Here is a 25115-nt window from a genome sequence, read left to right as displayed (position 1 = left end):
CAGAGGAAAGCTCCGTGGTTTAGCTCTGAAACTCACACACTCAAACAAACAACCCGTAAATTAGAGAGAATGTGGCGCTCCAATAAAACAGAGGAGTCACGAATACTCTGGCAAGAAAGCCATAGTAAATACATGACAGCCTTACGACATAGTCGATCTACATACTATTCCTCACTAATTGAAGAAAATAATCCGAGGTACCTTTTCAGCACTGTAGCCAGGCTAACACAAAGTCAGAGCTCTATTGAGCCCATGATTCCTCTAGCCCTCAGCTGTGAGGACTTTATGACATTTTTTAACGATAAAATTCACAAGATTAGAGATAAAATTAGCCACTCCCTGCCTTCACCTGGGCCTGCTGTACCATTAAATGTAAATAGGCCTAACCTAAACTGTTTCACACATATAGGACTTCAGGAACTTAACTCAATTATTTCATCCTCCAAACCATCGACCTGCCTTTCAGATCCGATCCCAACTAAGCTGTTTAAAGAAGTTATTCCCCTGGTCTGCCCATCTTTGTTGGAGACAATAAATATATCTCTATCAATAGGCTACGTGCCACAGTCCTTTAAAGTAGCTGTAATCAAACCCCTTCTCAAAAAACCTACTCTTGATTCCAGCACTTTAGCAAACTACAGGCCTATATCTAATCTTCCTTTTATTTCAAAGATTCTTGAGAAAGTTGTGGCGGCTCAGCTCTGTGAATTTCTTCAAAACAACAGCCTGTTCGAGGACTTCCAGTCAGGTTTTAGAGCTCAACACAGCACAGAGACTGCTTTAGTTAAAGTAACTAATGATCTACTCTGGGCTTCAGATGAAGGACGACTCTCAGTGCTGGTTTTATTAGATCTTAGTGCAGCTTTTGACACTATAGATCACTATATTCTACTAGAGAGATTAGAGAAATTACTTGGAATCACAGGAACTGCCCTAAACTGGTTTAAGTCCTACCTATCTGATAGGTACCAGTTTGTACACGTGAATAATAGGTCTTCTGTGTACACTAAAGTAAGCTACGGGGTTCCTCAGGGCTCTGTGCTAGGTCCAATCCTCTTCTGTATCTATATGATCCCCCTTGGTAATGTTATGAGAAAATACTCTGTTAACTTTCACTGCTATGCTAATGATACCCAACTGTATGTATCAATGAAGCCAGGTGAAACAAATCAGCTATCTAAACTTGAGGCCTGTCTAAAGGACATTAGGGCCTGGATGGACCAAAATTTTCTTCTTCTCAACTCAGACAAGACTGAGGTCATTGTACTGGGCCCACGACACCTTAGAGAAACCTATGCTAGCCTAACTCCCCTAGATGGCATAACTCTGGCACGAAGCACAACTGTTAGAAATCTTGGGGTTCTATTTGATCAGGATTTATCCTTCAACTCTCACATAAAACAAACTTCAAGAACTGCCTTCTTTCATCTCCGTAACATTGCTAAAATCAGATCTATCCTGTCTCAGGGCGACGCCGAAAAACTAGTCCATGCTTTTGTTACCTCTAGACTGGATTATTGTAATTCTCTTTTAGCAGGCTGCCCGAGCAAGTCGCTTAAGACACTTCAGCTGGTTCAAAATGCTGCAGCACGTGTACTGACTAAAACTAGGAGAAGAGATCACATTACTCCTGTATTAGCCTCTCTGCATTGGCTTCCCATAAAATATAGAATAGAATTCAAGATTCTTCTTCTCACTTATAAAGCCCTAAATGGACAGGCACCAGTCTATCTCAAGGAGCTTGTAGTGCCATACAATCCCCCCAGAACACTACGCTCTCAAAATGCTGGACTACTCGTTGTTCCATTTGTCTCTAAAAGTAGTATAGGAGGAAGAGCTTTCAGTTATCAGGCCCCACTTCTCTGGAACCATCTACCAACCACGGTTCGGGGGGCAGACACCCTCTCTACCTTTAAGGTTAGGCTCAAAACATTCCTCTTTGGTAAAGCTTTTAGTTAGGAACCAGCTCATAGCTCATAGTTAAGATGCAATAGGCATAGACTGCCGGGGGGGGGGGTCTGGCATGCTTGGTTGGAGAGAGGTTGGAGAGGGCGTTAAGAGAGAGGTCATTTAGGTTAGAGAGGGACCGGAGAGGGTCCCATTCCTCTCTCAAACACTCCCTTTATGTCTGCTTCTTCCCTTGTGTGTTTGCTCCTGTACTCCTTCTGGCTTTTGTCTTGCAGGTCCGTGGGACCCTCAGTGTGGAGTTGCAGAGTCTCAGCGGCTCTGTCTCCACCCTTTCGTCTGCACACACCCAACACAGCATAACGTGGATTGCTGTTCATCATAGGAATGGGATCCACACAAGGTTCCTGCTGCTTAACAGAAGGTTTTCCTTGCCACCATGATGAATTCATGTTGGGTGTGGGATACATATGTATGTGTATATACGTATATATGCATATGTGTGTATCCATAAAATGAAGAGTCCATCCTTAAGACTGCTCTACTGTAAAGTGTCTTGAGATACCATTGGTTATGATTTGGCGCTCTACAAATAAAGATTGATTGATTGATTGATTGATTGATTGATTGATTGATTGATTGATTGATTTATTGATGTACTGTTTGTTCTTTGGTTATTTATGTATTTATTTATTTATTGTAGGAATAGGGCCAGAGATAAACACTTATTTCACATGTCTTTAAAACATTCAAAATAAGGTTAATCTTATTGTGTGTAGACCTGAGGGTTATTCCATAAAGGAGGGTTAACAAACTCTGAGTTTATCCATAAACTCTGGGTCAACATGCCATGCGATGGGAAACTCTGTGTATCTGATTCCATTACAGCTGGTATGAAGTGGGTTAATCAACCCTGAGTATGTAAACCTTGGGTTACTTACGTGCACGCACGATAAAAAGCCATCATCAATGGATCGAAGATGACTCGAGCTGCCATGACAACCAAACAGAAGAGAGTGATTTATTCACCATAATGGGTGAAGTAAGCTGGTGTTTGATGAATATGAGCCTGTTCTAAAGGTGTGTTCAGTCTTTAGTGATTATAGTGGCTTAAATCACCTGTAATTAGTCACACTTTTTGGTCCCTTCATCATTTTATTGCTTCAGTGACGTGACGAGCGGTGAATAATATGAATAAAATGTGTCTGAGGAGACGTGTCAGCAGCATAGGATGTCTGCATAGAGAGTCCTCCTGTTACACTGGATATAAAGACAGTAAATGCCACTTTATATCAAATCATTTATATTGATTTTTAATGTAATATTGTCGCCAGAGTCATCTACACGTCCTAAAAAATGTCATAAAAAAACACTGAAGCAGGACGTGAACCCACGACCCTTTACTACCAAGAGCAGTGGCACAATTCACTGCGCCATCATAACTTCATAGATGTATGATCTACAGATTTAACTGTATAACAATATAAGACAACAATCAAGCCTTAAAAAGTGGATTTATTTAAATTATCATCTCCTTTATATTATACACAGGTTTGTATTCAGTGAACTTTACTACAGACGTCAGTAGATGTTTTAATGCAGATCAACCTCTCAGTGACTTTCACTAAATGATCTGTATCCACAATGTTAGAAAGAAAACTAGCTTTTGCACAAAAAAAAAAAAAAAAAAAAAAGTGAAGCAACACAACATTAGTAATGATGTGAACACGTCTGTGGTGTGTGATGTTACTAATGTGTTTCAGAGAAAATTGTTAAGGTTCATTAAAGTGTTCAGGTGGGCGGAGCCAGGTAGAAACCCAGGGTTTCTTTGATAAAACCTGCCAGCGACCAGGTTTAGTTCATGGACAATGTTGCTATGGTAACATACTCAGAGAAGAACGTATCTCGCGTTTAGGAATGAGATACTCAGAGTTTCCCTCATTTCAGCCTGAACATACTCAGAGTTTGAACATAACCTGCTTTATGGAATAAACCTTAGGTCCAGGACCTGTGGAGGGAAACCAGGTGCAGATTTCAGTTCTGGTTCTGTTCACGCTGACAGAATGTGACGTCCTTAAACTCTCGCTCTATTTTTCGTAAATATCCAAATTCCTCACATCAACAAGATTTCTCCATTAACATTTTGAATTTAAAAAAAAAAGACTATATATATGTTTTTTTAAATGAAGTTTGCCTCCAATTAGAGGGTCTATCACTTAGTACCAGTGACAACTACTGGTTACACAGAGACAGCCAATAGAATGTCCTGGTTTGATTGTAAGGTTTACACTTTAAGATGGAAATTGTTTTCTATATATCCTCTTTTAATTTCTTTAGAAACTAGAGATCTATTAAACTTCTATTATATTTCACTGGGTTTAGTTTAGTGTAATATTTACAGGTTGTTAAGAGCTAAATAAACCATAGTTTCCCTACATATGTCTTCTTCTTTCTGTAATAGCTGCTGTACTACGGGGCAGAACGTATGTATAAAAATACTGTCACACTTATTATGTTGATTATGTTTATTAAGCATTTTTTAATGAATATATCCAAGCCTCTCATTCAGAGAGTGATGGTTTGTTTTTGAAGTAATAAATATCATCTGAAGTTACTCACTACTTGAGTACTTTTTTTTTTTACGAGTACTTTTCCTTCTACCTGAGTAATTATATATTATGAAGTAATAGTACTTTTACTCTACCCACCACTGGTTGATGTTTCATTCTTTTCATTGGTTGATTGGTTATGCAGCACACCTGAGTGGAAACACACACACAAACACACACACACACACATCACTGTTACACTCTCAGTCTGTGTGTGTGTGTTCCAGGACCAGGAAGCAGCTCACATCTGGATCTGGATCTGAACCCAGCTGTGTCCCCTTTAGAAGTGACCGGTCCATGGGCAGACTCATTGACTTCAAAGGAGGTCCATCTACTGACCCACAGTGAGTCCACATAAAGAAGGTTGCTGGTTGTCTTCCTGATGGTCCAGGGGCCTCATTTATTGATCCGTTCATAGAACTGGTTCTAAATACGTTCAGACCAATGAAATGTAGAATGTGCACCAGTACAAAAAGAATCAGTATTTATGAAGCGTGTGGACAGAGGTCGTACACACAGCAGTGTTGATTAATCCCACCTGTTCTAAAGCTAGCACATGTTCAGGATCATTTACATTAAGACACGCCTCCAATTGACCATATATGGTAGCAGCAATCCTTTTAACCCTCCTATTATTCTTAGGGTCAATTTGACCTCATTCAATGTTTATCACTCAAAAAATAATAGACTTTTTTTTTGCTTTATATTTTATGACTTTTCCTAATTTGATACATTGATTAAACATAAGATGATCATGATGATATTCATTGTGATGAACACATGTTACACACATTGGTGTAAAACGTGTGTGTGTGTGTGTGAGAGACTTTACATCTCCACACCTACAGAGGCAGAGTTGATACATGACATTGTAAAGTAATTTCATTTTTTCATTTTCAAACATGTGAAACCCCTCACACACAAAAAACAACCACAAAAACATAAAAAAAACCCCATAAAGTAAAAAAAAAAATAAAAAAAAATAAAAACTCATCCACTATTAAAAGAGGAGTGAAACTTTATAGTGAATAACTTCATAGGAATGTGTATGAACTGTGTATGAATGTTGGTGGTGGTAAGAGGGGCTGTAGGCACCAAATGGTAGCCACACTTCTGTCAGTCTGCCCCAGGGCACCTGTGGCTATAATGTAGCTTACCACCACTAGTATGCCTGGTGTGAATGAATAATTGTTTCTGTTCACAATTTGAGTTTTTATTATTATTATATATTTTACAAAAAATAAATAGAAATAAGTAAATAAATGTCTATAAGGGGGGAGCAGGGAGGGGGTGGGGTCACCAACATCAGTCACTATGGTTCATTGTGTGAGAGTCATGAATGTTCACCACACATTAGAAAATATTTAGATGAAAACTATTCCAGATAAATTAATTGTAATATAAAAGTTTGACCTGATGGTGGCGCTAGAGAACAGGTCAATGTTTCATTATCAAGGCCTTATTTATGGATTCAACAAATAAACAAAGTGTCTGACACTAAGGCCCTATGCTACTAATCTAGATTATTATATCCTGGATTAATCTGTTAGCTTCAACTAACCAAACACTCCCTGTCAGAGAGAAGCTGTCCTATGAAGGTTGATAACAACACGGTAATTATACCCAAGTGTTTTCAGCCTCGGTACGTGCATGTTCACATGAAAGGGGTGGAGCTAGCAGCGTCTGACCAATCACTACAATGGAGAAAACTGGCAGAGCGTCTTTACAGGAGGAACAGCTAATGTTCTTACACTTGCTGTATGAAAAGAGCTTCTTTTTATAAATACAATACGATTGATTTATTGATTGATTGATTAAATAATTATCATGAATTTATATCCATGACGACAGTGAAGAGCAACATTGTTAGTGCTGCACACCAGAAGGCGGAGCTTTTAAACTCCCTCAGATCTGATCCACTTCATAACCTGGTCCGACCAAATTTAAAATGATGAATAATTAAAATCCATAATTCAGACCAAAAACAACACAGTTGTTACAGAAAAGGCAGGAATGAAAGAACCTAGACAGGAAGCTGCTGATACTGTTGTTACGTACAGCGCACCTATCCTAGGCTGGCAGTAGGGTAAATGACCCCTCCCCATCTTCAGATAGTCACTCAGCTGCACTCCGCTCTGCTGTCGGTAGCGCGCCTCGTCTGTGGGCGCGTGCTCGTCTGGTCAGCGTTTGACAGCCGCAGGCACAGCCGTGCCTTGACTGGCTGGACACTGCTGGATCCTTTTGATTGTAAGGTTATGGTTTGGGTTTAGACCTGACGGGATCAGGAGTACTGTTTTCATGTTTTCTTTGGGTGGGTTTAGACGGGGTTGGTTTTCATTTCTTAGTTTGGGTGTGGCCCCAGCTCCGCGGGCCCTGTACAGGGTTAACCTGGCACTGCACCTTTTTGTTCTGTTTAGCTGACTCGTCAGGTCCAACTTTCAGTTCTTACTTTGTAAATCGTTACCTTGTCTTTTTTTGTTTTTTTGTTAGTTTTGGGACATGGGATTTAGGGCTTTGTTGATAGCTCCTTTTTCCTCAGGAAACAGTGGAAACCCAGCAATCCTGGCACTGCATAAATAAAAACGTTAAAATTGTACATCCTGGTTTCCCCCTGTCCTTTATAAATATGTTAATTCCTTTCGGGTTGTAACACTGTTAATGTGTAAAAGTGAGATTATTTATGAATAATAATAATCTTTCTCAACAAGAACTGTTGATTGATTTGTCACATGACTGTTCCAGGGTTTGAGTTTGTTTTATTTAGTTTCACCATCTTATTTCTTGGCAGAAATACTTTTAAACACTTGCTGTATATTCAGCTGACATAAAAATCTTGTTTTCAAATATGTAGAATAATTGTGAATTTATCAGTAGTACTTTTAATAATTTAGTAAATTTTTTGCATGCACCTTTTTTCTCCATCAAATGTATTTAAAATAATCTAAAATTAAAGAGAGAATGTTATTTAACTGTCGAACCTTGTCATAATTTTATCTATTTATATAATTTTTTAAATTTAAAAAAAAATGTTTATGGTCTTGGTCTTGACTCGGTCTCTGCTCCCGGTTGTCTCGGCCTTGGTCTCGGTGCATTCTGGTCTCGGGCAAGTCTTGTCTCGGATAGTGTGGTCTTGAACACAACACTATCGTTCAGCATAAGTTACCATGGTGATTTAGCTCTATAAAACATTAGCATGCTTCATAGTCCAGCACACACTGATTAAATCCTTGAAGTTAGCGTTAGATAAGAGGTAATCTAGATTAGTAACATACCTCCTAAAACTTGGTCAATGATCAATAAAAAATCATTTTGTGGAGGTAAATATTCCTGGGGTCAGATTGACCCCAAGGGTAAAATGTGTTGGTGATATTTGAGGATAATAGGAGGTTCAGAATGTGTGAACAGACTTTTTCTAGTAGATTCTGACCAAAGCTATAAATGAAATCAAGGATCAACAAATAAACAAACATCCTGAACAAAGACTCACTTATTGATACATGAACAATAATCATGTTTAACATGTGAAATGTGTGACTTTTTAAAGAGAGCTGAGGGTCAGACTTCTCTAAAATCTCTGTGTGATTCTGTGTTGTTTAAATGACAGCAGCATTACATCATCACATGATGTCACACTATTTCACTTTAAACACACACAGCCATCAGCCTTTTAGCACAACTATTGTGTGTGTTCACTGACGCTTCCTAAACGTGCACAGACCCAGGTGTAGTGCTGCTCCTGGGGGGTCCTCAGGTTGGTTAGGGGGGTCATTAGCCCCAGCTTCAGTACGTAACCGTATCCCTCTATGACCCATAGAGATGTTGTAATAAATCATCAGTTGATCAATCATTTCTAATCATTGTAACACTCACCAATGGAGGCTCAGACAGCAGCTGGATGTGCACTGGGATGGCTTTAGTGCACGTTGTCTGTCGCTCCAACATTTACAATCACAGCATCAATCAGTCACTATATTTTGGGGGAGGAGCCACAGATCAGCTCCATCTTTAGACGTTCTCCTGCAGAGAGCACGGCTCTCCAAATCCTCCAATAGTTGACGATAAGCCATGTCAGCACATTCCAAGTGTTCTTTTCAGCTTGTCCTGTCAACGCTGTGTTTATAACCTGTTACACCATTTACTCACACCATGTACTATATTATTATATTAATAACTTTTATTAATTAGAACAAACAGAACACATGAGGTTTGACATTGATGAACACTCATAGACTCTGTGTTCTATCTGTAGTTTCACTGTATGGGGCCATTATTGTAACAAAACTATGTGTGTGTGTGTGTAACACAATCTGTGTGTAGAATTAGGATTTATAAATATGATGGTCTGTGTGTAATTCATTCTGTGTGTCTGTAATCACATCTGTATGTGTGTGTCATCAAACCAGGACATTCTATTGGCTGTCTCTGTATATATATATATATATATATATATATATATTTTACAACATAACTTAAAAGTGAAATACGTTAAATAACTATGTCATACAACTTATTAATAAAACATGCGTTTATAAAACACGGTGTTTGCCAACTAAACCACCTCCAACAACACAGAAGAAGAAGAAGAAGAAGAAGAAGAAGAAGAAGAAGAAGAAGAAGAAGAAGAAGAAGAAGAAGAAGAAGAAACTACCACTAAAAAAATCAGAAGAAGAAGAACAGCGTAAATGAACACTTGGTACATGCACCAATACAACTTTATTTGTCTTAACAAAAAGATCAATAAAGCTGATCAGTTACGATGCGTCTCTATAGATATTAGATGATAACAGAGATCTTCATCATAACGGCTGTAGTTGACGACGGCATCACGTTCACTTGATAAATCACTACCTCGGCTCCTTGTGACAGTGAGACATATAATAATAATAATAATAATAAATATATATTCCATCAAAGACAGAACAGACAAACACATACGACACTAATCTGTGAAGTTTGCCTCTAATTAAAGAGTCAATCACTTAGTACCATTGACAACTACTGGTTTCACAGAGACAACCCATAGAATGTCCTGGTTTGATTACACACACATACAGAGGGGTATTCCATAAAGCGGGTTATGTTCAAACTCTGAGTATCTCATTCCTAAACGCGAGGTATGTTCTTCTCTGAGTATGTTACCTTGGCAACATTGTCTACATTTCTACCTGGCTCCGCCCACCTGAACACCATTTTTGAACACTTTAATAAACCTTAACACTTTTCTCTGAAACACATTATTAACATCACACACCACAGACGTGTTCACATCATTAGTAATGTTGTGTTGATTTACTTTTTTTTTTTTTTGTTTTCTTTCATTGTGAATGTAGATCATTAAGTGAAAGTCACTGAGAGGTTGATCTACATTAAAACATCTACTGACGTCTGTAGTAAAGTTCACTGAATACAAACCTGTGGATAATATAAAGGAGGAGATGATCATTTAAATTAATACACTTTTAAGGCTCAATTGTTGTTTTATATTGTTATACAGTTAAATCTATAGTTCACACATCTTTGAAGGTATGATGGCACAGTGAACTGTGATGCTGCACTTGGAAATGATGGGTCGTTGGTTCGCGTCTCGCTTCAGTGTTTTCTTATGACATTTATTAGGACGTAGAGATGACTGTGGTGACAATATTACATAAAAAATCAATATAAATGATGTGATATCAAGCGGCATTTACTGTCTTTATATCCAGTGTAACAGGAGGACTCTCTATGCAGACATCCTATGCTGCTGACACGTCTCCTCAGACACATTTTATTCATGTCATTCACCGCTCGTCAAGTCACTGAAGCAATAAAGTGATGAAGCGACGCAAAAAGCATGACTAATTATGGGTGATTTAAGCCACTATTGTCACTGAAGACTGAACACACCTTTAGAACAGGATCATATTCCTCAAACACCGACTTATTTCACCCATTACGGTGAATAAATCACTATTTTCTGGGTGGTTGCCATGGCAGGTTGATTAAATCTCGGATCCATTGATGATGGCTTTTTGTCGCGCGCGTGCACATTAGTAACCCAAGGTTTACATCATAAGTTTCCCATTGCTGGGTATGTTGACCTAGAGTTTATGGATAGACTCAGAGTTTGTTAACCCTCCTTTATGGAATACCCCTCAGATGTTAACACACACACACACACAGAATGGATTACACACACACACACACACACACACACACACAACTTTGTTTACAAATCCTAATTCTACACACAGATTGAAAGACACACAAATCAAGGTCATTGAATCAGCAGCTACTGTGGCCTTTTTTTTTCCCCTAATTATTTTTCCAACAGTTGTATACAAATCATTTACATGTATACATTGAATGTAAACTGAGAAGAAAAGAAAAAAGAAAACAAAAACAAAAAAAATCCTGCACACACTTGAGGCCTTAAGTATAAAATAAATAACTAGGTCAAATTAAGTATTAGGAGGTCCGTCCAAATTTACATATCATTATAATAATTAATAAAGGGTTGCCAGATTGAGTAAAACATTTGTTCTTTTTGCCTTAAAGGAGACATATCTTGGTTTTGAATCCATTTTTTTTTTACATATAAATCATACAGTTGTGGTCTATATAAAGTGGAACTGCAATGCTTGAGTCTGAATTCCTAATTACTATAACTCCACCCCTTTTCTACCCCTTTTCTGATGTCCTTCTGAGAGCAACTCGTTTTGGTGCGGCCTCTTTAAATGCAAATGAGACACTTCATACCCCGCCCCTCTCCAGGTTGCAGAGGTGACAGTCGGTTCAACTCCACCCTGTTCGGCCATTTTTGTAGTTTGATAGAAGAGATATGGCTATGTAGCGGCGCAGAAAAAGTTTATTCACAAGATATTTACACAATGTCAACAACGGAAGACTTGTCCATCCAGCCTTACATGTTTGAGCCAGAGTCTGACCCAGCGGAGCAAGATGAAAATGAAGATGATGAACCTGCAGAACCCTAACAAGTGAGCTAACACAAGCACAGAGCTAACGCTAGCACCAAGCTAACGTCACAAAATGCATTTTAATAGTATTTTCAGAGAAAAAACGGCAAAATGAAATGAATAATGAAAACTTTAGACTTAAATTAAATCACGTAGGCCATATCATCAAGGATCTAAAACGAGCACACAGCGCTAACATATGAAGACGGTGAAACTGCTAATGCTAACAAAACAATGACAGGGACGTCTTATCATCACACTTTTTAGCGTTATTTACAGCTTACCAAAGTGCTCTGTTTGTCGTCTCCAAAGATAGAAGGAATTGAACCCTCAATCAGACAAAGTCTTTCTGTAAATCTTTCTTTATACTGGTGGAGGTTGATGAAGCAGTCATCCTTGAAGTGCTTCACACACACAAAAATGACCTTACCCACAGATGTGGGTACATTTCTATAAAAAATAAAACTCAACCAGGCACTTTGAAAAGGTTCTGATGCTGGGAGACGGTGTAATGAAGCGTGTGGGTTACTACATCCAACAACCAAACATTTAGACTTCTGCATCATTGAGCTTTGACTACAAAATAAAAGCCAGAAATAAAAATAGCGGATTGCTCGAAGTGTTGGACCTGGAGTCGATGTACTAATTTGGCAGTTCCGCTGCAAATACTGTGACGTCATTGTTCAAAAAACGTCATACAGAATCGAAAAATTGAAACATATTGAAAAATATTACCAAAACAGAACATAAAGATATCTACGGAGCACCTGAACATATTAATTTTAACTTTTCTGTACTTCTAAACAATCTAAATATACATCAAAATGCATTTAAGGGCTAAAAAAGTGGATTTAGCATGATGTGTCCCCTTTAAAGAATATTTAATTTTTTTCCAATTGTAAATATTGCATTACATCTCTGAGAAGGTGTTGATGAGTAGGAGGGATTGTATTGTTCCAGTTTAGTTAAAATTAGACGTCTGGCTAGCAACATCACAAAACATAATACATTACTTTGCCAACTGTTCAAATGTATATCTGTAGGAACAACACCAAATAATGACATTACTGGTCAGCTGGGAGTTTAACATTGAAGATGACTGACAAAGTCTCAATTATTTCATACCAGTCGAGGGTGATGTACGGACAGTTCCAAAATGTGTGAGACAATGAAGCAGGGGCATAGCCACAACGTTCACAAGAAGCATCCAGTCCCGGAAACATCCTGGACAGTCTTTGTTTGGAGAAGTGCAATCGATGTAGGATTTTAAACTGCAGCAGACCATGTCTGATACACACTGAAGAAGAGTGGATCTTTTTTTGAGCTTCAGTCCATTGGTCGTCTGTGACATTTATTCCCAAGTCTTCATTCTGTTATGGTGAAATTTATGGTTACCTTGTCTTTGACTTGAAAACACACTCTGTGGTGATAAATGATGAAGACCAGACAGTAGAGATGATGAAGTAATAAAAAATGATTTAATCTAAACTAAATAAAAAGGTACAAAGCGGGATAGACAAAGCAGTGGTCTCCTCTGGCCAAAGGAGAGACTCGAAGAAGAAGGAGAAGAAGAAGAAGAAGGGCCCAAAAGTTCCTTTCACACACATTTATACCCCACTGTCCCCCCCCTCCCCTTCCACAGACAACAAAGAAGAGACCAGGGGGGGAAGGTCAGTCTGCCGGAGGTGACACCTCCGATGTCGGGTGTTAGATGTGTGTGGGTGTGTGAGTGAGTGTGTGTGTATGTGAGTGAGTGTGTGTGTATGTGTATATGATGTTTGTGTGTATGTACAGTATGTGATGTCTGGGGTGGGTTTGGACGTGCTCTGGCCTTCGAGATTAAACTGAGGCCAACTGACATTCCTTTAGAGAAGCTGTATCTTGGGAGTATGGGTCCACTGACTTTGCAGGAGGAGGAAAAGACATCAGACAAGCGTGGAAAGTTACAAATTGGGGTATTAAGTTGAATGAAATCAAAAAGCAAATATATGAGTATACATAATTAATCAATTTTGCCACTACAATTCCAACCATCTTTTATATGGTCAAGTGTAGTTATACAATCTATCTGTGAAAGGTTATTATATATTTCAGAAATGGATCCTTTTTTAAGTGGGTTATTCAGTAATACATTGTTTATAGGACAAACTTCAGGTTGATTGGGAAAAGAGGAAAATGTTGTCTTAGTAAAATTACGTATTTGTAAATATTTTACAAAGTCTTTGTGATCAATATTAAATTTCTGTTTTAATTGTTCAAATGTTGGAAATAATTTATCAATGAAAAGGTCTATACTTGCATGCACTCCTTTAAGGTCCCATGGTTGAAACGTTTGACCTGAAAACAACCTCTGTGCTTGATTACCAGTTATTGGTGTAAGGACTGAACATTGATTCCACTGAAAGTGTCTTCTGAACTGAGACCATATTTTTAATGAATGAGACACAACTGGATTTTGACTCTTTAGAAAGATCGGAGGTATAGTATATCAATGATCTCAATGTATTAGGGGCGGAAGCTTGATTTTCCATCTGTTCCCAATCAGGTTTGAGAGATCCATTGCAAAATGACATACATCGAATACTGCAGGACCAATAATACAACCAGAAGTTGGGAAATCCCATTCCTCCTATGGGTTTGGGTTTTTGTAAAAACAATTTTTTAATTCTTGGTGTCTTTTAATTCCAAATAAAGGATGTAATTAAAGAGTTTATTTTGGTAAAAAAAAGTTCTTATTAATCAAAATTGGAACACACTGAAATAAAAATAAATATTTTGGCAGAACATTCATTCTGATGATATTAATTCGACCAGCGAGAGGGATCGGGAGATTAAACCACTTGTCGATCTGTTGCTCTGTTTGTATAGATTCACAAAGTTTTTGCTGAAGAGGCCAGAGATTTCATGCGTGATATTTATTCCAAGATATTTGAAACAGTCTGAAACAGTGAAGGAAAAAGGGCTGAACATGTGTGTTTGAATTTTTGCTTTAGAGCTAATTGGAAACTATGCTTTTTGACAGATTAATTTTATATCCCGATACTTTACTGAAATCTGATAGCATGGTCATAATTTTTGGTAGAGACAAAGATGGATCTGAAATGTTTAAAAGCAGATTGTCTGCATACAAGGATACTTTATGTTCTGTACCCTCTCTTACAATCCCCTCGTAATCACCCGCAGAGCGCAGCAAAACAGCAAGAGGTTCTATGACCAACACAAACAAGGGAGACAGAGGGCAACCCTGTCGTGTTGAACGGTGGAGAGGAACAGAGTAAGAATCCATATTATTTGAGTGGACACACGCTTTAGGCTGAGCGTAAAGTAAATGAATTAAAGAAGTATAGTAGGGGCCAAATCCGAACCTCGGCAGGACCGAGAAGAGAAAATCCACTCAACCCTGTCGAAGGCCTTCTCGGCTTCTAGTGAGAGCAATATTTCCATTACTTCCTTATTTGGATTTTGAGTGTAGATAATATTGAACAGTCGTCTGATGTTATAAAACAACTGCCTGTCTTTAACAAATCCTGTTTGGTCTGGTGACACAACAGTTGGAAGGACCTTTTCCAAATGCAAGGCTAAGATCTTTGCCAATATTTTGTTGTCTACATTCAAGAGACTTATGGGTCTATATGAACCTGGTTCTAGTGGATCCTTGGCAGATTTATGAATCAAAGAAATGCATGTATCGTATAGTGTAGGAGGTAGAGAACCTGTAGTCAGTGCTTCATTATAAACACTTAAAAGAAGTGGTGAAATTGGTCTATAAAAGTCTTGTATAATTTGACACTGTAACCATCAGGTCCAGGGCATTTAGAGTTTTGCATACACTGTATGGCTTGTTTTATTTCTAAGTTTGATATAGGTTGTTCTAATATCATTTTGTTTTCCCAACTTATAGTAGGTATGTGTAGGTTGTCAAAAAAATGTTTTATGAAGCATGGATCATTATTCAGTTCTGAAGAATACAATTTTGTATAGAAGTTCTTGAAAGTATCATTTATTATTTTAGGATTTGTTGTTGTCTGACCAGTATCTATTCGTATCTCTGTTATTAATCTTGATGCTGCTTCTTCTTTAATTTGCTGGGCTAATAGTTTACCTGTTTTTTTCCCCCATATTCATAACTTTTGTACCTTAATTGTGTCAAGGATTTAATGGTTTCTGCTGTATATAGTAAATTGAGTTCAGTTTGCACTGACTGCTTTCTTTTATATAGATCAGGTGTAGGGGAGTTAGCATAAACTTTGTCAATTTCTTTTAGTTCTTGGGTCAATTTCAACTCCTTTTCCCTCCGTTGTTTATTTTTTAAGCTACTCTGGCAAATAATCTGGCCTCTGATATATGCTTTAAATGTTTCCCACAAAGTAGATCTTTTTATATCTGGATCATCATTTGTGTGAAAAAATATTTCAATTTGTTTCTGCAATTCTTCAATTATTTTATCATCTGATAGAAGTGCATTATTAAACCTCCATTTTTTGGTTATCGGCCATATTCCATCTCTATTTGGAATGACACCCGACTATGGTCAGATAACACAATTGCTTTGTAATCACAATATTTAATGTTTGTTAAATATGCATAATCGATTAAAAAGAAATCTATTCTAGAAAACGAATGAGTTAGGAGATAGAACTCTAAATGGATAAAATAATTCATAGGTGTTCATGAATCTATGAATGGTTTTGGCAGATTTTGATAAGATAGATGATTTTTGTGATGATCTATCAATTGTTGGGTCTAACACCAGGTTCATATCCCCTCCAATTATTCATTTATGGGAGTCCATATTAGGTAATGCTGTAAAGAAAGAACAAAAAAAAAGTCACGTCATCAACATTGGGGGCGTATACACTAGCGAGAGTAACTGATTTATTGTGCAATTTTCCTGTATCAATAACATATCATCCTCGAGGGTCAGATATTACTTTTGATGCTGAAAAAGGAATTGTTTTTTTTTAATAATTATAGCTGCGCATCTGTTTTTTACTGGAAACTTAGAATGATACACCTGTCCAATCCATTTAGCTCGCAACCGTTTATGATCCTGATCTTTTAAGTGTGTTTCTTGTAAAACCCGATATTCATGTCTAATGTTTTAAGGTGAGTCAATATATTCTCTCGTTTAACAGGTCCATTGAGTCCTTTACAATTCCAGGAGATAATATTGACCAAATTTTTATGCCCAGATAAATGCAAATGTATTTCTAAAAAAAATAATAATATTAAATAAATAAATGAATAACATTGTGTACAAATATACATGTATGTACCTCCATACACACCCATATGCATATAAACATATTTATGTATACTTGTGTGCCAACGTATGCACATACATTCATAGTGAGGAAATTTAGGAACAAGTAAATAATAATAATAAAAAAAAAATTATAATAATAAAATAAATAAAAAGTAAAAATATTCACATTCTTTTGGTACCTGGTTCAGTCCGTTACACAGTTCCTGTAGGCCACAGTATTACCACAAGTGTCAAAATTAGTGCTCTTACGTTCAATGCTCCTCCAGTGAAGGTACCTTGTTGTTGTCAATAAACCTCTCCACTTCCCGTGGGTCGGTGAATGTTTTTTGGAGCCGTCGACTGCAATCTCCAATTTGACAAGAAAAAACATTCTGTATTGGATTCCAGCGTCGCAGAGTTTAGTTTTCACTTGATTGAAGACTGCTCGTTGTTATACTACCTCTGGGCTTATATCTGGGAAGATGTGTATCTGTGCTCCTTCAAAGAACAGCTTGCCTTTGGTCCGAGACAGCAACATGATCTTTTCTTTATCAGAATAGTAGTGGAGGTTAGCGATCATAGGTCGGGGTTGTTCACCACTACGTGGTTTTGGGGCAAGGCTCCTGTGGGCGCGATCAACCAGGATGGCACCGTCATAGTTTTCTTCACCAAGCACTGTGGACAGAAACTTAGTCACAAACGTGGTTGGATTATTCTTTTCAGATCCTTCTGGAATGTTTAATATCCTGAAGTTTCTTATGATCAGCAGAAATTGGTAGGAGTTCTCCAAAGTCGTAAGTCTATCAGAAGCGTCACTGAAGGACTGCTCCATGCTCGTCTGTGTGTCAGCCGCTTCCGCCTGCATTGAAGATAGTCTCTCAACTTTTTCCGTTAGCTCGTCACGGATAGTTTTCATCTCCGCTTTGGTTGTCTCCTGTAATTTCTTGGCCGAGACCCTCCATCTCTGTTTTAAGAAATGATTGCATGGTGTCTGTACGAGTTGAATTCTGATCTCAACTCGGCACGCAAAATGCCAAGTGATATTGGGCTTTCTTCTGTTATCACCGTAGCGCCGCTAGCTTTAGCACCTTCACTTTTTTCTGCGGTGGCGGCGTGAAATTCAACCTCCAGAATTGTCTGCGTGTATTGCCTGCCCCTCTGTAGGAAAGCCCTGTTATATAAGTGTTTAGTTTTACTTTCAGTTATGTTGTTACTAGCCCTTTAAGAGGAACGTATTTTAGCAGAGTTCTTCCTGCTGCATGCATGAGCAGAGTGTGTTGCATGTTGACCAGCTGCAGAGCTGCATGTGTGTGTTTCTCTCCTGTTCCATGGAAGATGTGTGTACATGAGAAATGTAAGTAGTGGCTGATTCATGTTATAACTCATGACAATGCATCTTGGAGGATATTTGAGTTTACATGTTAGCTGCTTTGTGATAGTTGCTAACTCATGCATCCTGGTTATGTTAGCTATACTTTCCTTACATTGCTGTTAGCTTGCATTGAAGAGGGTTAATTTCTGATTTATGTTATTATTTCTCTTGCTAATTGCTTATGTTGATTATTGCCACCCATGGTCATTATATTTGCATTATATGATTGTTTGCTTGTGAGTTAAGTGCTTTTATGATGCTTTGTGTGTGTTAATACTTATGCAGATTTATTCATATATGTGTTAAATTACTGATATGCTTTATACTGCTGCATTGTGTTTACAGAACCACGTTCTTCCAATTAAAGCCTTTATAAATCCAGAACTGCCTCCGTGACTCTCTAACCGGAGTCACACTCCCATAGTGTCGCCAGCTCTATTCCGCGCACCCTGTAGAGGCCCCGAACCTCTTTTACATTGGTCCTTCGAGCCGGATAGAGCCCCTCCATGACGCTATGGAACCAACAGAGCATGATGTCATGCCAGCATACCAGAACGCCACAGTGAGACATGTTCGTTCCCAGAGAGAGCGACATCTACCCCGCCATCTAAGTGACTTCATGGTGGGCTATGAACCTCAACACTCAGATGAACCTCCAAAGGATCTAACCCCTCCCTTCCTGCGGGCTAGCGATTCGAGGGCCACATCTGTGAGGAGCAAGCACGCACACAAGTCACACTCGTTAGGACACCAACATAGTGAGTCACGGGCCCCATCTCAAATCAGTGTTACGTCACGGCGCTCGGCTACAAGGTCCATCTCTGAGGTGGGTCTACGTTCCCATCCGGGCTCCTACCAGTCATCTGCAGGTGTACACCCCCCACATGCTCTGTCACCAGTCCAGGAAGCCATACTGCAGGAGGGTATCCACCGCCTGGAGCTCGAGGAGTTACAGTGCCAGATTATGGAGGACAGTAATGCTGACCTGGAGTGTCAACGCCTAAACACTAAAGCCAGGGAAGCACAACGCCTACAGCAGGAGGCACAAGAGGCACGTGAAGCTATCGCCAAACGTCTCGACAGGCAAAGACAACTCAAGAAGAAGGAGAAGGAGCTTCAGGTAGCCAAGCTGGTAACCTCACTGCTTCAAGAGACAGAGAGAGAAGGGACATATAGCGGTGCTGCATCACCAAAGAGCTGTTTCTCTTTACCATCAAGCTCACAGCCCCGTAGAACCGAAAGACCTGAGCACAAAGCTACCATGCCCAAGTCTTCACATGTGGGACACTCACTCCAGCTGCCTCTCTTCGAGTCTCCTCCTACATCACAGAACCAGCAGCCTTCATCAGCTCAACCGGTGATCCAACACTCTTGGGTTCAAAGCACTGTCATTCCTCCTACAATGCACCCGCTACCACAGGTGGCCCTTTCAGCTGCACCCTCTGTATCATTGCACCCAACTCTCACCCTGCCTGCTCACATAGAGGCCCCTGTAACGTCACACCAAGCCTCGGTAATTACTGCTGGTATTCAAGGCACTCGACATTCTGCTGCAGGACCCCCGGTAGAACCGTGTTTGACGCCTAGTGCTGTTCCCCTATACCAGCACATGAACCCTGCCGCACATTTTAAGGTCCCAGTTCCGCCTTCATGCACACCGGGGCATCCAGGTTTTGAGACATTGATCACCTCTCCTTATGGTATTCCCCAGCCAATACTGCCAGTATTCGAACGGGACCGCGAGAGTGACTTTGCCCTTCTCAAGATGGCCCTGGATAATCTGATGGGCAGTCATGGACACCTGAATGAACAATATAAGTACCAAGTGCTTCTTGGCCACTTGAAGCTACCCAGTGCTTTACACCTAGCTAAGGCATATATGTACGACACACAACCCTACACTGCTGCACTACAGGCATTGCAAGATAAGTACGGCCAACCAAGGCAGCTCGTCCAGTCAGAGCTAGGTGCTATACTCAACTCGCCTGCTATCAAGTTCAGTGACTCTGAGGCTTTTGACTCATTTGCCCTCTCCATCCAGTGTCTTGTGGGCATGCTTGGGACACTTGAAGGACCAAATGGTTTTGAGTTGAGGTGTGGATCTCATGTGGATCGCCTTTTGAGTAAAATGCCCCCATCCTTCAGAGACAGTTTTATCGAGTATTGTCTGAACCGTGGAATCCTTCGAACAGGGTTCGATATGACCTACACATTGCCAGACCTGGCAGCCTGGCTTCAGATGAAGTCACAAGCTAAGCGTCTCTCCAGTCGAGCTGCAGCACTCTACCAGCACGAGACAACTAAACCGGTCAAGAAGGACATCATCCCCCACCATAAGGAGAAGACCACAACTATCTTTTTTAATGCTGGAGAGCCCCCTAGTGTATCAGAAATTGCTCATTCGAAAGCCACCTTCAAGTCGAAGCCATGTTGTCCTCACTGTGAGAACAAAGACCACTTCTTAAGTAACTGTGAGAACTTCAAGAAGCTGCCCACCAGTGAAATCATGAAATGGATCAGAGATGGAAACCGGTGCTTCAAGTGTGGTCGTAATCATGCTGCACAAGACTGTAACTTGAAGCGCCCCTGCAAAACATGCAAAGAACTGCACCTCACCATTCTGCATGACTCCATCCAGCAGATCCAAACCAACGTCAATATGATAACCACACCAACTGCAAGGATCTATCTCGATCGACCCAACCGATCACAACATGTGATGTTAAAGGTTGTCAAAGTTATCCTAAGGAATGGTGACCGAGCTTTAGAGACCTATGCTGTCCTAGACGACGGCTCAGAAAGAAGTATCATTCTCCCTCAAGCAGTGCGGCAACTAAACCTTTGTGGACAACCAGAGACACTTTACTTACAGACAATCCATCAGAATGTTGGAAAGCTCCAGGGCAGTTCTGTCTCCTTTGACCTTTCTCCAACGTGCATGCCTTCCAAGAAGTACCGGATCCACCAGGCCTTCACTGCCGAAGGTCTGAACCTTGCCGAACACTCTTACCCAGTAGCGGCACTACAGCAAAGGTACAAGCACCTCAGCGGTTTGCCCCTACAGCCAATTGACCGCATTCACCCACTGCTCCTGATAGGTTCAGATATGCCACACCTCCTAGTCCCCATTCAGCCAGTCCATGCAGGTCCACCAGGTGGTCCTATTGGTGTCTGAACCCAACTAGGTTGGTCACTCCAGGGTCCTAACAGCCTAGTCCAGCCTACATCAACCTCACAATGTTTCCGCATCTCCACTGTTTCTCCTGCTACCAAGCTCTTCATGAATGTTGGGCACCTCTGGCAAGTTGACGCATTCCCTTATAGTAGCGAGAAAGCAGTCACCCGCTCCAAGCAGGATCAGAAAGCGATGGCCATGCTCCAAACATCCACCACCAGAGTCAAGGTTGATGGTGTACAGCAACAAGATACCCCCTTGTTGAGGCAAGTTAATGTTACACTGATTCAAGGGACAAAGGACGCCGTGCTACCCTGTCTTCATTGCATAGAGGGCAGGCTTGCCAAGGACCCAGAGAGGAGGGCAGAAGTTTACTGCAACGAGATCCAGAACCTGACTGAGCCTGATAGCTGGAGATATGTGAGCTCAGCCACCAACCCGGCAGATGACATCACTCAAGGTTTGACCTTGCGTGAGCTGGCAATTCCACATCGATGGCATCAAGGTCCAGATTTTCTCCACTTACCTGAGGACCATTGGCCCACCATACCTTCTGCTGATCCTGAGTCCGATGACAATAAGATAAAGAAGTCCGCTGTGGTTGCCAATGTGATCATCCTCCCTGGTAACCAGCTCCCATGGAAAGAGCTCATAGAAGCCACAGCCAGGTCCCTTCATGGGGCGGCCGACCCGCAAACCACAAATCTGCATTGTAAAGCATCTGACTACCTCGCCGCTGAGACAGCTCTTCTCATCAAGGCCCAGTCAGAATCATTCCTCTACCACAAGCCATTTATAGCTCTACTGACCTCCTCGACACACGTCACTGGAAGCATAGTCAGGTGCCGGCATATCACTTCTGGTTCACCTTCATCCGCCACTACTTGCCAGGTCTACAAGAGAGACAGAAGTGGAGGAAAGATGGCGAGGGGCTTTCAGCCGGTAAGGTGGTCCTCATTGTTGACCCGCGGCTTCCTCGAGCACTCTGGTCAGTTGGGAAGGTCACACAGACGTATCCTGGAGCTGACAATCGTATCCGTACTGTGGCTGTGCAGGTGAAAGATAAAACATACGTGCGGCCTGTGTCCAGACTGGTGCTGCTCCCAAATCTCCCAGATACGGAGGAACCTTAATATGCTTTCCTGTTTATGTTCAAAAGGTCTAAAGTAGACTTTTGGGGGCGGCTGTGTAGGAAAGCCCTGTTATATAAGTGTTTAGTTTCACTTTCAGTTATGTTGTTACTAGCCCTTTAAGAGGAACGTATTTTAGCAGAGTTCTTCCTGCTGGATGCATGAGCAGAGTGTGTTGCATGTTGACCAGCTGCAGAGCTGCATGTGTGTGTTTCTCTCCTGTTCCATGGAAGATGTGTGTACATGAGAAATGTAAGTAGTGGCTGATTCATGTTATAACTCATGACAATGCATCTTGGAGGATATTTGTGTTTACGTTTGCTGCTTTGTGATAGTTGCTAACTCATGCATCCTGGTTATGTTAGCTATACTTTCCTTACATTGCTGTTAGCTTGCATTGAATAGGGTTAATTTCTGATTTATGTTATTATTTCTCTTGCTAATTGCTTATGTTGATTATTGCCACCCATGGTCATTATATTTGCATTATATGATTGTTTGCTTGTGAGTTAAGTGCTTTTATGATGCTTTGTGTGTGTTAATACTTATGCAGCTTTATTCATATATGTGTTAAATTACTGATATGCTTTATACTGCTGCATTGTGTTTACAGAACCACGTTCTTCCAATTAAAGCCTTTATAAATCCAGAACTGCCTCCGTGACTCTCTAACTGGAGTCACACTCCCATAGTGTCGCCAGCTCTATTCCGCGCACCCTGTAGAGGCCCCGAACCTCTTTTACACCCTCCTTTGAGACATTCTGATCTCACGGATGTTGTGGCTCGATTTATTTGAAGTTGGCTGGTCCGGAAAGTAAACTTTTAATCAATTTTACACGGAGCTGGTCCCTTACTCTGCTTACGCCATGAGACCGGAAGTGGAAGCTCTGTGGCCTTTTTAATGTGTGAATGTTATTAATGAAACACATTATAGTGATGATTTATTCAATTTAAATTGTATTTTTAAGGAACCTGTTTACACTTATTGTTATGAGTACTGTTCCTTCTACTTTAGTAATTCATATTCAACATTATGAAGTAACAGTACTTTTACTCTACCCACCACTGGTTGGTGTTTCATTGTTTTCATTGCTTGATTGGTAATGCAGCACACCTGAGTGGAAACAGGAGGGAGTCTGATTACTCACAGCACGCACACATACACACACACACACACTGACCTCATTGGGAGGTGGAGACACATGATTAACTACACATTTTTCTCTTTATTAAACAAATATTGCTTTTTTTGCTTGCTTTTATCGATAGATAATCTGATATTATGTATCAAGGTTATTATATTAAGAACTTTGGGTGGATCTGATGAAGGAACGTAGACAGGTTAAATTTTTGGGTGTGTCTTGTCTTAACCAAGTAGCGGTGCGTATCATAAAGCCTGTCATTGTTTCATGTTCAAATGACAAATATAGTATAGTATGACTTTGTATTACAGCACAATTTACAACTACTCAATAATTAACTGATTTTATTTACAGTATTAGGTTCAGGCATGTTAGTAGGACAAAGAGCAAAACACACACACACACACAAATCATCTTTTATCATATTGCAAATACATGCTAAACCCTATGATTAGCAACTTTAACCTTACACTTAACAGCATTGATAAGGAAAGAGCCTGTAGATACATTTCACAACAAACTTACAACTACAGAGTCCAGACTGGTGAAATGTACAGATGATATATCAGATTGGACAAAAAACTGAACAGAAAAAAAAACACAGCACAAGTATATCAATGGTCTTTTTTTTAAATGTGTTTTAAGAAGCAGTAAGACAGTAACTAATGCCACTCATTACCGATAGTCACTAGTCACAAATATGCACATTTATTGGTATTCTGTGATCTTGCTATTCCACTGTTGTCATTACTATCTCCGCCACAGTATTAGTTTGTGTATGTGTATGGTGTTTTTATTTTTATCTATTATTTTTCTGTATATTTATATATCTATATATTTATTATTATTTTTTTTTTAATTTTTGTTTTTGTTTTAAATATTTGCCCTATTTAGTTAGGTGCGTAAAGTCAGGGTGAAAAGTGGCCCATTGAGAGTAAGCACCCCAATCAAAAACCCTCTACCCAGCTGCCCTATCTGGTGGAGTGAGTGGTGAACATGACTCAGCACTTTTGATGGACTATGTTATTTGACGTGGTGCTGATGTAAATCTCAGCAAACAGTGGAAGGTGAAAGAGAAAAGGCTTTGTAGGAATGGTCTCCAGTGTGTAGGTGAGTCTTAGACAGTGTGTGATCTTCAGATTTGTGAAGGATTGAAGACAAATAAAGCCTCAGTCCAACAGACTTGTTCTCCTGTTCAGTGGAAACATGCTGAGATGTTCCACACGTGAGCTGAGCTCCAAAGGCTGCTCCACACTCACTGCACTGTGGTTCTGCAGGACATCACCCACTGCTACTGATTTTCACATGATGTTAGCAGAGCTTCCTGTGCTTTCCTCCAGCTGCTCCTCAGCATGTCTGAGTGTCTGTGTCTTCTCCACAGCAGCTTAAAGGGTGTGGATGGTTCCTCTGGAGCTGAGCCTGACTCCATCTTTACGGTGTGTACGTCTACAAAGACACTAAACCTGTGTCAGCCTGTGATCAAACCACTGTACACACACACACACACACGCACACACACACAGATGATTGGAGCAGGTCTTCACTTATCACTTTTAATGTGTTTCTGTTCCAGCTGCTGGA

General features: G+C 40.1%; 1 protein-coding gene across 2 annotated transcripts in view; it reads left to right on the top strand.

Annotated features, from left to right (window-relative positions):
• LOC114459136 (E3 ubiquitin-protein ligase TRIM39-like) overlaps positions 1 to 25115 on the top strand; it is a 476570-nt gene that overhangs the window by 362754 nt on the left and 88701 nt on the right. The window lies entirely within an intron of this gene.

The sequence above is a fragment of the Gouania willdenowi genome, unplaced genomic scaffold (genome assembly GCF_900634775.1).
Source record: "Gouania willdenowi unplaced genomic scaffold, fGouWil2.1 scaffold_269_arrow_ctg1, whole genome shotgun sequence".
NCBI lineage: Eukaryota > Metazoa > Chordata > Actinopteri > Blenniiformes > Gobiesocidae > Gouania > Gouania willdenowi.
This window is presented reverse-complemented; position numbering and strand designations above follow the sequence as displayed.